General features: G+C 36.1%; 2 protein-coding genes across 2 annotated transcripts in view; one reads left to right on the top strand and one right to left on the bottom strand.

Annotated features, from left to right (window-relative positions):
• LOC112152908 (proline rich transmembrane protein 4) overlaps positions 1–4,957 on the bottom strand; it is a 28,557-nt gene extending 23,600 nt beyond the window's left edge. Inside the window, exon 1 of the mRNA XM_024282768.2 lies at positions 4,816–4,957. The gene's annotated coding sequence lies outside the window, so the exon portion shown is untranslated. The remainder of the gene's footprint in view (positions 1–4,815) is intronic.
• impdh1b (IMP (inosine 5'-monophosphate) dehydrogenase 1b) overlaps positions 1–14,146 on the top strand; it is an 87,256-nt gene that overhangs the window by 61,085 nt on the left and 12,025 nt on the right. The window lies entirely within an intron of this gene.

The raw sequence follows: 14,146 nt of genomic DNA, 5'->3' as shown, positions 1-14,146 counted from the left end.
TATTAGCTAAAAAATAACCAAAGAAAAAAATCTTGAAATTTTCAAAAAATTCCAAAAAGGTAGCCAATTTTTAAAGCTTTAAAACCGTAACTTTGAATAATAAAGAAGCAGGAATATCATTTCAGAATAAATCAACTTAAACCTTAAATAAGTTTCAATATTTTACTCTCCATAAAAATATATTTTGTTAAAATTATACAAGTTAGAAATAAGTGCAAGATAACATCGGGCCATTAATAACAATAAAATAAAATGATCTGGGGGACCGGATATAATAACGTGCCTTGACTTTGACATGTGCCAAAAACAAAAACATTATTTTGGGAATGTAAAAGTCCTATTATTTTGTTGTGTTTCGGTGCTCCTGACAACAGTGGGAGCCTGGCAGCGTTCTGTGCTCACTGGAGCAGCAATAGAAAGACAGGCAGACGGCAACGATTAGGACAGTAGAGGAGAAACTCGTCCCATTGACATTCAGTTTTGGTATTATTAGCAAACTCTACAGCAGAGTCCTTCATGCTCTCCTTTTTTTTTGTAAAACCTCTATGCATGTATGAACCCCCTCCCACTGATCTCCATTCTCAGTCCTATCAGCCATCTTGATTTCAATCTGCTCTCAACTTGCTTTAGCTTTGCTCCTTTAAAGGGAACTTTCATATTTTCACGTCGGAATTGTGCCGCTCTCAGCTCCTCTGAGATCGCAATAACGCCACTGTTGCGAAGCTTTATTAAAGAAAAGGAGAAAAAAAAGAAGTAATGAGGAGGGGAGGGGGAGGAAGAAAGCAATAAAAGGGGGGAGGTGAGACCGAAACGTGGAGGTTGAATTAGAGGTGTGCGTCTGCTGATTGACTGAAATAGAGAGGCTTTTCTCTGTGGGGAGTCACAAACGAAGGCGAAGCGACTGTGGCCGCTGTCATTACTTTTTAACAAACCCTCTCCAGGCGCACTGAGGTCTGCAGATCCGTGACACAGTCCAAGATAATGGAATAATTTCCCTGTGTGCAAATGGCTACTGTTGTGGGTGATAGTTGTTTTGTTTTTTCCTCTACACTCACTGTGTGGGTGTACATAATTACAAGCATTTTTCCTCTTGTGTTATTGCCATGGTTATGTGGAATTGTACCCCTCCTGTCTGAAGAGACTCCGTCTTTCACCTCGTGTTGTCTCCTGACGTTAACGCAGCACATCCGTACTGGACATTTCCAATCGGATTAGTTCCCATAAAGGGGGCATATTATGAAAAACGACATGCTGGACTTCTATATTTAGCTGTCTGAACTGAGCAGAAACTCAAACACATCACAAGTCTGTCTCTTAAGTGGAGTGTCATTCAGATTTTAAAGATGTTCTTACATCAGCAGTATTTCTATCTTTTTTAGGAAAAAAAGTAACTTCATCTAAGATCTAGACTCCCATCTGGACCTCTAAGTGCACACAGGAGCACCTCAAAGACCCACTCCAAGAAAAAATGTGCTTTTTGTGACATCTTTTTCCATAGCCTGTTGTGCTATCTCATGGGGTACAGATGACCCAAACCTTACACTGACGTGTTATCCATCTCATGACAAATGTGGATGAAGGTGGACAGGATTTCATGTGTGCCACAGACACCAGTGAAAATCATTAAAGAAAAAACATTCAGAGTGCTGTCTTGTGGGGTCTAAATGACCCCAATCCCAACGTACCCTAGGATAGCACAAGGGTCACAGAAAGTTAAACTTCATTTCTGAGTATATCTGTACAAATCGTGATGGAAATGCTGTTGGAAAAGCTTGTTAATGTAACGTAGAAGCTACTACGGCAAGCCACAAGCTTCCTGCTCCACTTGATTCCGATACATCCAATTACAGACAAATAGATCCGTGTACGTCTTTGACCAAACCGAATTGACTCAAAAGTGTCAGAAGTAGGTCAGATATTAGATTGGGGTTGGGAGGGCTGTAAGCTAGTGGGAAAGAGTGTAAACAGATGGATAATGCACTTCTGCCGCTCTGCAGAAACTATGTCCTAATTAATTGGCTAAAAACATCATAATCATAATTAAACAACACTTTTAGAATATGATCAGAATGGGACTTTTTCAGCTGACTAGATGGTCACTCCTCACTTTTCCCCCCAAATCCCTCTAATGAAGCTTCTGTGTTGGCATTTCCTTTTTTCTTTTTCTTTTTTTTTTTTACCAACATCAAACACAGACCTCTTCCCACCTCCATCCCACCCCCACTGTGAACACGACCGAGAGATCCTTGAAGTTCTCCACTTGAAGCAGAAACTCATTCTTCTTACTGAATGGCTTCTAATGTCGGACAATGCTCCCATTCCCGACTGAACGATGGGCGTGTTCCACTTAAGCGTTAAAAGGAGCTATATTAGGGTTCACATACTTTCATAGGGTTATTTTCCTTCTGTTAAATCAGATCTCTTTCATTCACCAGCAAAAATCCAAAGCAATCAACCACTTTGTAAAATAACTAAAATAAACACATTGAAGATATTGTTTACTGTAACAGATTTTCTCACCATAACAATAATCACACATAGAAATGTGTACAAATTGTAAACAATAGTGGATGTTTATGCTTCTTAGCAGATTTTTTAGCCGCTAAGCTGTTTGGATGGGGCCAAGAGTTTAATTCTTTTTCCAACTTTCTTGTTACATCAGTTGGAATGACTGTCAGGTTGAGTTTAGAAAGTTTAACATTTCTAAATCTTCCACATAATCGTTGCAGATGTTTGTTTATAACCCCAGTTATAGGATCTCCTCTAGGTTTATTTAGGACATTTTACTTTCTGCTCACATCATGCCCAAAATATTTAAAGGCCAACACAACGGGACAGTTGGAGGCCGACCACTTTCTGTGGAGGTTGAGGATATTTCTACTCCAGCTTCTCCCGAGCCAGGCGCTCATGGTCCAGACTGAAGGAGACCGGTCGCTAGCATCATAAGCTAATAAAAGCTAACACTAAGCAAACAATCCCGAGTGAAACGTTCATTGGAAATCCTTCTTCAGGATGGAGTTTGGTGGATTTAATAGCAATTGCACTCGAACGCTGTTGCCTAGCTTCTAAGTCCACTGGAAAGTTGTGTAAGCCAGTAGATTTTTGACGACTGAAGGCATGCTAAAGCTACGAGCTACTGTAATACCTCATTTCAACCTGTAGGGGGCAGTATAAAGACAGTTTATTCTAAATTGTCAAAAATGTGGCAAAGATCAACAGACGGCGCTTTTAAAGCGTAAATAGTCTACAGATCACTCTTATCACCGTTATATAAAATATCCTTATTAAAACTATACACAGAATAGACATTTTAAAAGCTCTTGTAAGCCAACTAAATCCATATAAGATGGTTAACTTTTAAAACTCCCAACCATACAACCAGTCGTACTCACATTTAGTTCCCCAATTGACAAAAATTGGTACAGACATTAAAGAACAGTGGGGACAATATGGCCCCTTGCTTAATTCCAAGGACCTGCATTGAGTGTAGAGCATGCCAGTAATTTAGCAAGGTGAGGCCCACCCCAAGAGAGCATTTAAAAACTAAGTTTGGTGTGATTTACTCAGTCAAAGGCTTTTGATACATCAATAAAACAGATAAATGATGGCGTCTGTACCTATTAACAATGTCCTTTAATGGATAAATGCTGTTCTCTTACATTTAAAGCCAAACTGATTAACATCAGAAATTAAAGAAAAATTATCCAGACTTTCTTAAAAATATATTTCAATAAATACTTCATAACAGTCAGTACACCATGTATCAAGAAACTCATGAAGCAGATAGCAAGCAGGGGAGTATTGAGCTGTGAAGGTGCTGAGCTCTATAATGGTTTCAGACAGTCATTCACAATTTTATTTTAGAATTTTTTTAGGTTTTTTTACACATAAAATGTAAATAGATGGGATGAACTGGGAAACTTGAGCTGATAAAGCAATATTTTCAAAATAAAACATTGGAAATGTGACCTTATGAGATATTAGTTTTTGGCATAGGTCTTTTTACTTCAGTTTGGCTAAAAAAATAATTTACTAATAACTTTTTGAATTTCCTAAATTGTTTTTTTAGACTGTAAAAAAAAATCTGAGAATGATTTGTAGATTTGCAGTCAAAAGTCTCAATTGGCTGCAATCCCACAACGTCCGTAGTCTATCTACAAACAAGATTAAACCCTTGCTCTTTCTAATCTGTGGCATGTGTTCTCCAAGGTCCGGTTTCACATGCAGAAGTCTCCTCAGAACCTTTCACATCTGCTGACCTTCTACTTGTTGAAATCCTCATTTGTTCCCTTCTATTAATTTCCCTGTGGTGGAGCCTCACTCCAGTGCACCTCTTTAAAGCCCCACTTCTCCCTCTTTGGCGTGACATTCATTGTGCGGGGGGGTTAACGCCTGCGCTCGCTCCACAGCTGACGGACGCAGCTCGTTTCCGAACGCAGACGTTCCGCTGGCTGCTCCTGCCATGGTGACAGCTGAAGCCGCAGACGACGCGCTAATCCCACGGATTTCAGCGCCCTCTTGGATGCTCGGAGGAGTGCGCCCCGCTCACATGCAAATGGACAATCTCCCCCCATCCTGATGGTAGCTTACACCAAAACAAACTCACATGCTTTGGTGGGTTTCCGTGCATACGGGGATCAAAGCAGGGAGTTGATGATAAATGCAGATGTTTCCATCTGCAGCCATCTTCTCTTATTTTAGATGTCAGAACAGACGTTTCACATGGAACATGTGTCACTGGTTTACCTGTATCTGCAATTATCTTCATTAAGATGCACAGGGGAGTCAATCTGGACCTGAAGAATGTCAGCTTACCTGCAGACGTTCAGATTGAGGAGAAGGATCCTCAGCCGGTGGAGTGTGCAGAGAGCGTGTTTGCTGCAGGCGAGCTGGAGTTGGTTTGCCTGTGTGGAGTCCTACTCTCCCCTCTCTCTCCCTCCCACTCGCTCTAACCCTCTCTTTCTCTCTGCATCAGCAGTCCACTGCGTGGCCGCCGTCACAATGCCTGCGGTCACACCTCGCTGAGCAAATTGTTCATTAGGGGAGATCTCCCACAGCCAAGGACACCGGGAAGCGCCGTTGACAATGGCTGAACAAAAAACTCTAAAAATAACATGCAAAGCTGTCACAAACACAGAGTCGAGCTTTAAAAACTGATGTCATTTTAGTGCAGTGGTTTCAAAGCCTTAATGTAAAACATGCAGACGCTTTTTTTTGTCTGTTCAAACAAATTGTAAAAACAAATTTAAAACTCACTGCAATGAAAATTGTCTTTTTGATGTTAAAAACACAACAAAACATGTGATTTAGGTGTTTTTTCACATGATCTTGTGGCAATTTACTCATTATGGAGGACATATATTTAAAAAATTAAGCTTAAAATTGCATTTCTGAAATGACTATTCAAATTTTGAATCAGGAGACAAAAATAAAGATGATAGCAAGCTACAAGCTCCCTGCTCCACTCCATTCCAATGCTTCCAACTGTGGAGCTACATTAGGACCAAAATTATTTAAAAACCCATATAAAACGAATTTTAAAACATATTAGTGTTTGGATACAAAAATTGTAAACTTTTTGCCATTCTAAAATAAATATAATTGTTTACGGCTTCAAATGTTCTGTTTTTTTAGGCTTCATCTCAAAATTTCAACTTCAAAACTTTTTTTTTCAGCTTCAACTCTTTTTTTTTACTTTCAACTTTTTTTTTTAATCCAAAATTTTCAAAATAGAACATAAAAAACAGTTGAAAGTGAAAAAAAGTTTAGAAAATTACATTTTGAGCTTTGAAACTTAAAAAAAATTGAACATTTGAAGCTGAAAGTAATGACGTTTAATTTTTTTTTTTTTTTTTTTGCCAAATAATACAAATTTTTTGACTTGGTTTTATTTGGGTTTCAGATCATTTTGAACCCAATTTAGCTCCATAGACAACCTCCTTATCTGAGCTCCGATATTCTCGCCATTTTCTTTTTTTTTTCTTTTTTTTGGACTAGTAATGTTATGTTGTTGCTGTTAGGGGCTGTAACCTAGTGGGAGAGAGTGTAAACAGAGGGATGATGGGAAATAAGAGCAGGCTAACCCCTTTGCTAAAAGTGCCCCCCCAAAACTCAAAGGTGAATTTCTAATGAACTCCTGCTGAAACTATGTCCTCGATCAGGGGTCTTCAACACTTAAAGAGCCATTCAGGTTGATTTCTCGCCAACCAAAACCCAGTAGGAGCTACAAAGTCTTCACTCAACCTTTAGAAAAATAAGATTCTGATTTATATTTATGTTTTATTTTTATTTTATTATTTAAATAAATTATTGTGTTTTTTTGGCCCAAATGAGAAGAGAGGCAGAAATAAGAAGAGAGAATGGCATTTTTTAAAAATGTAAAAAAGTTTTTGACTTTCGACAGAGCTTTGAATGACTTCCTTTCAAAATAAAAGACATCTTACACCATAGGATCATGTCAGTGCAGCAAATGGAGTAGGAAGTGTAAAGTCATCAATGATTTAAAAAAAACAAAAAGATAAAAGAAACTGTTTATTTGACCATTTCTGGTGCATTTCAGCCACAAATTCGAAATCAGAGCTTATTAACTCACCCCTACCATATATTAAAGCCATGAGGCACACTTTAAATCCTTGAATTTGTTCAAAAATAAAAAAAAATGTGCTTTATAATCCAGTAGATTATATTTTCTTGTTTGTTTTTTAACTTTACTACTTACTTTTTCAAAACATTTTATTTTAACCAAAGAGCCAAAATTGAGGGATAAATGAGCCTCATGTGACTCCGGAGCTACAGGTTGCAGACTTCTGTTCTAGATCAAGAAAATGACGCAGATTTTTAGATTTTGTCTAAAACGTTTCAATCAGGATTAAAATTCCACCGGAAACAGTTTCAAAATGGATCAAAAGAAGACGAGTGAGACTTTAAGACTAATTTCATTTTAATGCAGTGGTTTCAAAGTCTAATGTAAAACATGTTTTTTATTTATAACTGCACACAGATCTAAAACAACAGACTTTAGAGGCTAAAACATCCCCCGATCAGACATTGGTACGAGCTTTTTTTTTAAAAAAAAAAAAGTTGAATCAGTGGAAAAAGTCAGCAAATGAACAGAACTCACTTGTTTTCTTTTTGAGGTTTGGCGCGCTGTTGGCCCGGTCCACCACTCTGACCTCCACTCCAGCAACATTACTCTGCTCTCTCTGTCACGCTGCAGACCACCCTCACATTTATGAACATGAAAAGAGAACATTAGAGCATTTGATTGTCTTTAGCTGTACGCCAAAATCTATTGGGTGATTACAGGAGAAAGGATCTTAGGCTTCACTTGTAATGGAAGTTGTAAGCATGTGTTAGAATTATTTGACTTTACGATGTGCATATGGCAGCTATTGCCTATTTTTATTTTTTTTTTCCCCCTCTGAGGCCAGTTTCTGATTCAACCAGCAGAATGGAAGCTGGAGAAAACCACCAAGAAGGTGGAAGCTGCCATTTTGAAGACTTTTGGTTGAATCTTTTTCAGAACTGGTTGGTCAAATTGAGCAAGAGTTACCGGTTACTTACAAACTGTGGTGACATCATCTGTTGGCATGTAATTGGTTGAGTTAAAGATGTTTGTCAGGTATTTGGTCTTGGTCAGATACTACTTTAACCCTTTAACACTGGAAATGTCACCGGCGACACCTAAATAACAAACGTAGTAGTTCTTCGCTGTTTATGGAATAAACGTGAATCTGCTGATTCTGATGCAAAGAAAAATGGCTTTTCGTATTGGATTTGCACCGATTTACAACACTTTACTGACATAAAGTGTTGCATAATGGGGCAAAGCTGTTTTTCTTCACAACAGAATCAGTTGATTTACATTATTCTTTTGGAATTAAGCTAATTGGGTAAACGGTTGAAGAGTTACTATAGCCTAAAGATGAAAACACTGGAGATAAAATTCTGGTACGAACACTAATGTTTTTTTTAAAAAAACATAGTAGTCTGTATTGTATCGGCATAATGGTATTTGAACTTCTTCTTCTCTGCTGGTACTTAGAAAAGGATTCTCTCTAGACCAGGGGTCGGCAACCTATAACAGTAAAAAAGCCATTTGGGCTTTTATTCCTTAAGTTTATTCAGTTGATACTTTTTTATTAGCATGTCAATCAGATAACAGGGAGTAATTAGATGAATGTAAATGAACTATGGAAATGCAATCAGCAGAGGATCCACGATCTGACATTTTTCAGATGACTATATATGTACTGATACTGATATTATTAAAAATGTCGTCAGTAGCTCCTCACACACACAAAATCTTCCATCAGGGCGATGAGTTTAAGAACACACTTTTGGACAAATGTCTTGCCGTCCGTCAACATAGACATGCCAAACGGCGGTATTGTGTCAGGATGTGAATTTGAATTTAATTTGCTATGTTCACTACAAGAACATTTCATTTTATTATACTGTTTACTTTGGAAGAAAAATTTAAGGATAAATGTAAACCAGACCAATTGTCTGAAAGTTTTTCAAATCAAATCAAAGAAAAGCCAATCAAACTTAATTTTCATACCCTAGTGGTCATTCCTAGAATTACAGGAACTTGTAAGTCTGATCACTGATTACTCCTATCTTCTATTAAAGATGTATTATGTCATTTATTTTCAATAAAATAAAAATGTGACATTTTAAATTAAGAGTCCATTAAACAACAATCTCCTTTTTAGCTGCATTTTTTTCCGTTAATGTCATCTTGATAGATTTCATGTAATAAAAATAAACAAATTCCAAGTGTTTAAGACTCATCCAAACAATCATCCAGCGAATAAACAAGTTCACGTTTCGTAAAGCTCACCTTTAGCCCACATTTGGAGGCTGTTTTGTCTGCAGGCGTCACCGCTTTGATTCTGATCATATCTACAGCGCCCGTTTTAAGGGAGGAACTGTTGTGTAAGTTCGGCGATACTTTCTCCAGATTTTTTGCCTCGATCATCTCCAGGAATTTCAAATATAGAAACAATCAGTGAAGCAGGGAAACAAATTTCCTGAGCGCTCCCACCAGTAATGAAGCCCCCTCCTCTGTCCCACCTTCCAAAGAAAGATCCCTGGATAAAATATACTTTCCCCTCTGACTCTCTTTTCTATTTTTGCCTCATCTTTTTTGTCCTAGAAATGAGAAAAAGCAGCTATGAAAGATATGCTTTGCCTTAGGACATAGAAAACAATCATTTTATCATGTTTGCTTAAAAAAATGTGTTTTTTTATAGAATACTTGCCTAAATCTTCTATGAAAGTCATGGCATTTTCTGTATTTTTATAAACTGGAATTATTTTTGGGGTTTATAATAGACCTTTATATGGGTGGCTATTATTATTATGACTTAAAGATGAATTTCTTTAAATGATTATGGGATGGCAGGATAAAGTGGTTAAAAATGTAATTAATGAAGGACATGTTGACTTTTTTCATTCTTTTGTCAAACTGAATTGTATTTTATATTTTTTCCTTTGTTGTTTTACTAGATTATTGTTGCAACGCCAAGGTAAAGTCAGTCATTTTCTCCCTTACTTTTGTTTTTAGGTGCAAAAGGAAGAAGCAATTAGCACTAATCTAACTTTTTGCAATAGAAATGTAAAGAATATGAAGGTAAAACTATATAAAAAAACAAAAGTAGCATAACAGTCCAACAGGGCTTTGAAAACAATACAGACAGAGCACTGACAACTACTGACACTGAAAACATAACAGGTACTGAACACTTTATATAAATGATGGAGTTTAGGATAAACATGTATTGAATACTCTAAAACTCAATTTTTAAATAAAAAAAACGTAACTTTTTAGCTTAATTATGAACTAGATATATAGCATTACCTGCAAAATGCTAGTGTGAATGCTGTAAGCTGAATTTGGCTGCTGAAGATGCTGTAAGCTGATAGCTGAAAACACTGAAGCTGATAACCAACTAAAATATTAGCTATATGTCAAATAAGCCTAAAAAAAAAGAAAAGACTAGGTTAGCCTAAACAGCTAGCATGTAGCTAACAAAAATAGCTAAACTTCAAAATAGCCTAAAAAACAAAAAAAGTGCCTAAATTAGCCAAAGTGGTATTGTGTAAATATTAGCACAACTCCAAAACTGCCTAAAAAACTTTTAAAAAGCCCAAATTAGCCTAAATAGTTAGCATGTTGCTAAAATATTAGCTAAACTCCAAAACAGTCTAAAAAAAGCCTAAATTAGCCCCAAACAGCTAACATGTAAATACAAAATTAGCCTAATCTTAATCGCCTAAAAAATGTTTTTAAAAGCCTAAATTAGCCAAAACAGCTAGCTTGTAAATACAAAATTAGCCTAATCTTAATTGCCTAAAAAATGTTTTTAAATTAGCCCCAAACAGCTAACATGTAGCTGAAATTTTAGCTAAAAAATGATAGTAAAAATGAAAGAGAGAACAGAAAGCAATTATTTCAAACATTAAAACTATAACTTTTTAAGCATAATTATGAATAATAAAGAGGCAAGACTATTAGTCCAGGATAAATAAACCTGTATCTAAATAAATTTTACTCCCCAAAAATATAGATTTTGGCAAAATTTTACAAGTTAGAGATAAGTGCAAGATAAGCTATTAAAGACTATTAAAGCTATTAAAAACAATAAAATAAAATGATCTGGAGGGCCGGATTCGGCCCCTGGGCCGTGACTTTGACTAAAGTAGGATTCATGGGATTTATCGCTTTGACGTTTCACACCAAAACTCTTCCAACTGTCGGTGGCGGACGTGCGCGAACAAAGATATACTTCATCAAATTGATGTCCAGCTGTTGCATCATATCGCTCTACGCACTTTAGCACATATTCCTGTGAAACTACAGACCATAGGCAGTGAACCTCCGTCTGCTCCGAGACCGTTTGTGTTGTATGCGTGTGAATGTCCCTTCCTTAAACAAACTGCTGGCTGGAGCTGGAGGAAGGCATCAAACAATGGTCAGCTGAGGAGGTCAGAGAAAGTTTCTTTGTCTGGAAAGAGAAGACAACAATGGGCTCTTACAAAAGTTTGTGACGCCTCCCCAGACCCTCCCCAAAGCCGGCTGTGTTTTTGATATTAAGGTCTCTTTGTGCGACAGTTTAAAGTCGTGTTGTTTTTTTTTTTTCCTTGCTCATTTTTGTGTCGATGTTTAGAAATATTTGCAGACTGGAATGCTGTTTGTTGAGCCCTAAATACACGAGAATATATGAATTTGACCTGAAATAAAGTAGTTTACTCTACTTTTCACTTTCACTTGAGTAGATTTACAATAATAATAATTAAAAAAACAGTGCTCAGCTACAATGCAGTGCAGTCTATTTTCTTAGCTTGTATCATGTGTTGCCTTTGATCCAGGAATAGAAAATAATTATTTACTTTAAAAAAAAGTCATTATTGCATCATTAAGGATATAGTTTTCGGAAAATATGTCAAACCAAAAACTTCATTTTTGACCAAAAAAAGCAGAATGGAGATGTTAGCTTACGTGTTACAAACATTAACATAATGAAAGATGTTTTAAAACGCCAAAGAAAATTGTTAGAGTGTGGCTGCGTGAGTCAAAACAACATTTTATTTTTGTAAAAAAAGCAATAAATTAGGAAAAACTTCTTAGTATTTCTTCAAAAAACAAAAAAAATAACTTTATTGGTTGACCCATCATGTTTAAAAAATGCTGGATAAAAATTGAATATTGTCATCAAAGGTTTTTAAAAAACCATAGAAATAATTAGTTTAAAAAAGGATACTATCCTATACATGTAGTTATTTGGCAACATAAAAATGTGCTCTTTCATTCTCATTATTTGCCTGACTCCACTAGTTTTAGATTCTCTTATGTGTTACTGAGTGCTAAAAATATCAGTCTCACCATAGTTACTTCTAATTATTTCTATATTAATGGCTATTTTTTTTATTTCTGTTTTTACTTGAAAAATGACTTGAGTATTACTTGAGTAATAATGTTTGTCTAGTACAGTACTCCCATTTGTGTGACATTTTTGGCTGATGTATTGTTTTTTCTGTTGGTGTATTGAGGCTTTAAAAGTATGTTAGAGGAGTTAAATTTGTTTTATATAGGTTAATAATGATGAGAGCCATCAAATAAATCAAAACTAATGTCAAAAATATTTTTAAAAACTGGATTAAATGGTTTGTAAAACTAAAAAGTTGTCCAAAAAACAGTATTCTATTATGTAGTGTTATTTTAACCATATTTTCACCTTCAAATACCAGCCAATCAGAGACGATTACTTCCTGCTCTCTGAGGACCGCTGTCATTTTGGTCCGTCCTTTAATTATTGCCATCTGTAATCAATGAGAGTATGTTTAATGCATCAGTTCCCAAATGAGGATTTCACATCAACAGCAATTAAGGAGATTGATGGCGTTAAAAAATAACTTTCCCTCAGACAACAAGTTTGACATGTTAACCTGGTCATTCTTAGATGTTTCAAAGGTGTGGTCAGCCTTAAAATTAAATTCACCCTGAAAAATACGTTACACAAACTAAATTTCTTTTTTTAAACCAAAAAATATGTTTTTGTTTGAAATGGATTTTCAAACAAATTAATTTTAATTGTTTTCTATAACATAGTTTCTGCAGAATGGCAGGAATTCATTAAAAATCTGTCTCTTACAAGCTTTTTTCAAAAGTATTTTTTTAGATCTACTCCTGATTCACGAGGATTTGAATTAATAAATACTAAATTTCCTTAATATATGTCCTCAATCATGACAAAAAAATGCTACAAGAACATGTTTAAAACACAATTTTTTATCAGAGTGGGTCTTTAAGCTGTAAATAATTCATCATTTTACATACATACATGATAAAAGATTAAATCTAAAGTGTTCAGAACAGCACAGAAGACCATGACATTACAGGAATGTGAAACTATGAGCTAAAAGAAAATAATTGGACAGCCTCTGACAGTTTTTCCCTCCTGATTTGTTCTGCTTTTCAAGCTAGAGTAACCATGAAGAACGCAAATTCCACTTTTTGCCGTCATTGTTTCCCATGTGGAGTTTTATTGTCAAATGGTGCAAAAGGGAAGCTGTCGGGTTTCATTCCACGTGAGCAGCTCGTGGGATGTTTGGAGAAAACATGACGGAGTGAGAGAAAGGGATAGCAGGAAGTGGTATTTCCACACCCTGATGTGGGTGGAGCTCTCCCAGCAACTGGGGGTCGTTCTTGAAGTCTCTTTAGTTTTGAAGAGGAGCTCCACAGAGCGGAGTTTGTGTCCAAAAGAGGATGACGTAAGATTGGGGGAAAAAGGGTGTGGAATGGAAGGAGAGGGGGTGTTGAGGAGACCACAGGCGCCTGGCCTGCACGACCAGGGTTATATTATTGTGGGATTGAAACATTTTTCCGGCTGACTGAGTCTGAAAGTGGTCATGCTGAGACCAGACTTTAGAAAAACATTGTTAAAGCGGCATTCTTTATTTTTTCAAGCTTTACTTCTTAAATATTATTGCTCAAATGCAAACGCTTTTATGTTTTTTTTACATACACTGCTCAAAAGAATAAAAGGAACACTACAAAAACACATTCTATACTTATCTATACACAAATTAATTTTGTGCGTATTCTCATGAAACTTAATGGATATCAATAATTAAGCACAACCAGAATTAAGGCGAGCCGGATTATGAAGCAGAATTTCTATTTTTGAAAAACTTAAGAAATATTGTGTGTTCGAAAAAAAAAAATGGCAGGGGTCACTTTCATTTTGGTTTGTTAGATTTACATTTCTGGCAGAAATGCACCAACAACTGTGGAATTAATTGTTTTTTATTTTTTATTTTTTTATTTAATTTAATCACTGCTGCTATTACACGTACTACTAATTTGCTGCACTGTGATGATCATATCTGGCAGGGTGTCTTTTATTTTGAAAGGAACTCGTGAACTTCCGTCAAACTTTTTTTTTTCTTTTTAAAAGCAAATTTCTTTTAATGTTTGTGATTTGTTCATGCAAAATGAACAATAGTTCCTTTATGTTTATCATAGTAGTAACAGAAGCATAAATACGGGTCATTATCTTATTTTTCTAAAGAATGGAGGAAGACTTCTCCTACTGGGTTGTAGTCAGTGACAAATCAACCCACGAGTCAGCACAAGAAG

This window comes from Oryzias melastigma, linkage group LG23, assembly GCF_002922805.2.
Source record: "Oryzias melastigma strain HK-1 linkage group LG23, ASM292280v2, whole genome shotgun sequence".
In the NCBI taxonomy this organism is placed as follows: domain Eukaryota; kingdom Metazoa; phylum Chordata; class Actinopteri; order Beloniformes; family Adrianichthyidae; genus Oryzias; species Oryzias melastigma.
Note: the sequence above shows the minus strand (reverse complement) of the source record. Positions and strands in the feature narration are given on the sequence as shown.